The sequence below is a fragment of the Vicugna pacos genome, unplaced genomic scaffold, assembly GCF_048564905.1.
Source record: "Vicugna pacos unplaced genomic scaffold, VicPac4 scaffold_20, whole genome shotgun sequence".
Taxonomy (NCBI): domain Eukaryota; kingdom Metazoa; phylum Chordata; class Mammalia; order Artiodactyla; family Camelidae; genus Vicugna; species Vicugna pacos.
The window spans coordinates 44487279-44490534 of NW_027328741.1; the positions used below are offsets into that span (position 1 = coordinate 44487279).

General features: G+C 31.5%; 1 long non-coding RNA gene across 1 annotated transcript; it reads left to right on the top strand.

The window, feature by feature from the left end:
- Window positions 1-1513: 1513 nt before the first annotated feature.
- On the top strand, window positions 1514-2972 carry LOC140693712 (uncharacterized). Its single transcript, XR_012069411.1, has 3 exons — window positions 1514-1774; window positions 2215-2304; window positions 2646-2972. It is a non-coding gene; the product is annotated as an uncharacterized lncRNA (long non-coding RNA).
- The last annotated feature ends 284 nt before the right edge of the window (window positions 2973-3256 follow it).

Consider the following 3256-nt stretch of genomic DNA (forward strand, 5'->3'; position numbering starts at 1 on the left):
TAATGAAATTTATTTCTAAATAATGAATATAAATTTTGGTAGAACTGGATTTACTAAAGTTTACTGATACAGAACATAGCTATTATTTACAATTAGTGCACAAAGCAGTTCCCTTAAAACACCGTATTATAATAACAATGCCAACTGTTTCAGGACTTGGGAACACATTGCTTCCTAAAATGCATTACCTGGTCTTATCCATCCCAACCCACATATAATGTTATTTCTTTGTTTTTTGATTGCCACTTAATGAAGTTACTGCTTATAGAACCCAGGATATTTTGCATAACTCTATTTATTAACATCATTTTGGAACACTTAACAGAAGCCACAAGAGTATGGATTATAAAGATGACAAGAAAATTTATTCCTTCTAGGGACTGAAAACCCTCTGAATGAAAGAATGTCAAAAATAAACATTTGTAAATGTACAATAAGATTTTCTCTTGTGTAATTTTAAAGTAGAAAATTAAATTACATTTGTTTTAATTATAGCACTGAATTACAAATTGAAACAAAAATTCCCCCCTTTGGGATTTCTTAAATTTGATTGATTATTTTAATCTAATTTTAATTCATAAATATTTACCATTTATTTACAAACATAGCAAATAAACTGATATTTATTCTGCTGATGTTTTGAATATAGAGATACTTATTTTAAAGTACACCGAGAAATAAATACTTCCGTTTCCAAATCAAATTTTGTTTCACTTTAATTACAAATGATAATGAAATTGTTATACCTTTTCGGTAAAGGTTTTACTCAAATTTCACTTTAAATACCAAAACTTTAATATTATTTTATTTATTTTGTGCATATTTACACTCTGTTCACCAATCTGGTATAAATTTGTGTACAAAAGGAAGGAGATTGGTTTTATTTCAAAGAACCCAAAATTAAATTATTTCAAAAGATTTTTGTGGGGAAAATATTTGCACATCACATTATAAAAATAAACATCCTGTATGTTTCATTTTAACTGGATGAATGAGAAGGAAACACTCGCTGAATGTTACACTTTGGTTGCTAGGAGACCTGTCATTTTGTGATGTCACAACCACTCAAGTTGAGAACCATTTTGATGGCCTAGCAGTTTAAATGTGCAGGCCTGCTAAAGCAGCATTTGAAGCTGCAGTGCTCAAAATCATTCAGATTAGAAAAGTAGCTATAGTACAAGTTATTTGAGATGGAACATATTTCTTCAGAAATTCAAGATGTGTCTAGTAAAAATGGACAAACTGGTTCAGGAAACTCCGGTAGATCTCTATTGTGTGATCAAACATTCTCTGAGGACTTGGACTTGAGGTGTATGATTGAAGAAAATGCTTTTCAGACTTTGTCAGAAGAATCCTTGATAAAAAGACAATGTTACACACATTGTGTCTCGGAACCAGATGAAGATAATGATTTTCGTTTTCTGACACTTCCAAGTAAACTCTGGAAAATGGCTTGGAGTGACCAATTTAAATCCATCTGTTGGGATGATAATGGAACTTCCATAGTGATTGACGAAGATGTCTTTAAGAAGGATGTTTTGGAAAGAATGGCCCCTTTCAGAATATTTGAATCGTTTAATTAGACAGCTTATCTTTTATGGGTTTAGTTAAGTACGGCAGAATTTTCAAAGATCTGCTTGTCTAGCTGACTTTCTGGCAGAAGAAATAGAAGTCTCTGTTTTAAGCAAGATATTCAGAAATTTTAGTTACGTCTTGGTAACTGATGTATAAAATTTTATTTTGTACATCACTCTGTGGTAATATAAATATGAAGGTAGGTTTTGAAAATTGTATAAAACTACAAAGGCTAAAATTCTTTATTTTTTCTAAAAATGAGAACAGTGCCTTAAGTATTCAAGATTTTGAGAAACTTTGCTAGCAACTATAAATCTTAGCAGAAACCTAAATAAAGGTATTAAAGCTGCTTTTCAAAATTGGCATTCACCGTTACTGCAAATGCTAACTTCTTAAATTTGATGACTATACTATTTAAATGTGTATTTTCCAAATAAGTAACTTCAAAATATCATTATCAATTTTCATATTTTGATGATATTATCTTTGCATAGTAAAAGTGAAATCTGAGGTTTTATAGGTGATTCTTATTATAGTCTTGTGTTTTGGTTTAAAATATTACTAAAATCTTTCTCCTTTGGTTGTAGCTTCAGTTCTATCATAATCCAAATATTAAATGAGGGTTTCCCCTGCTTTTAGAGAGAATAAAATGAAGAATTGGGATTAAAAATTCCTCTCTGGTATCTTCATTGGCTCAAAATGTCAACAAGAAGCACTTTAAAAGAGGAGGTAATGTTCGTAAACATAATTCTGATTTTATGGCTGACACTAGTTGAGAAAGTGCATTTTTACCTTCTCCAAATTTAAACATGCCTCTAATAAAAAAGCCCTCTACTAGCCACATAATTGGTGATACAATTACCCCGATCAGAAGTGATTTTTCTCCTCCATCATCAATGTCATGTAGACCACCAGAACAAATTGCAGTGGATCAACGTGCTAATTTAAATCAGTTGACCACTGTCCACGGGCACTCTGAAAGCAGCTACACTGAAGCAAATGGCTGTGTTTTGAACTTCATTACAACTACAACTTCTACTTCTCAGTAGAGCATCTTGTCTCCCATACAGAGCAATTAATTTGGACTGATGGTGAAGCCTTCTACTTTTCAAAATAGATATCACAACATATCTGCCAATAAATGTCATTTATCTAAACTTCAACCAGGGAGCAACCCACGGTTTCCAGTGACAGTGATAGCTGATACATCAGCTACCTCCCTTTCAAGGCCAACTCATCAGCCATCTTCAGTTTATGAATGTCATCCTAATTAAAACTGATCCACCAGAGGACAACCAGATTATGCAGGATTACAAAGATTAAATTTGATGTTGGTAAATGTCGACAAATATCTGCAATTTTCTTATTTGAACAATAAACTTAGATGTGTAACTTTATTATCCTTATTTTTTTTAAATAGTGTAAAAAGTTAAACGTGAGACTAAGTTACCATTTAAAGAAAAAAAGAGATATTTGATTGATATGATCATTTAATGCAACATATGGGTATAAATTTAAATAATTTCTAAGGAAGAAGAAAAAATTGAAGAATTTGTAAAAAACTAAAACATGGAGATAGGGTAAATTACTAAGTGGTTTCTGGTTCATCCTGGAAAGTATGAAAAGAGTTAAGTTAGGATACATTAGAACAGGAGATAAATGCAGGAACTGGCCCAGGGAT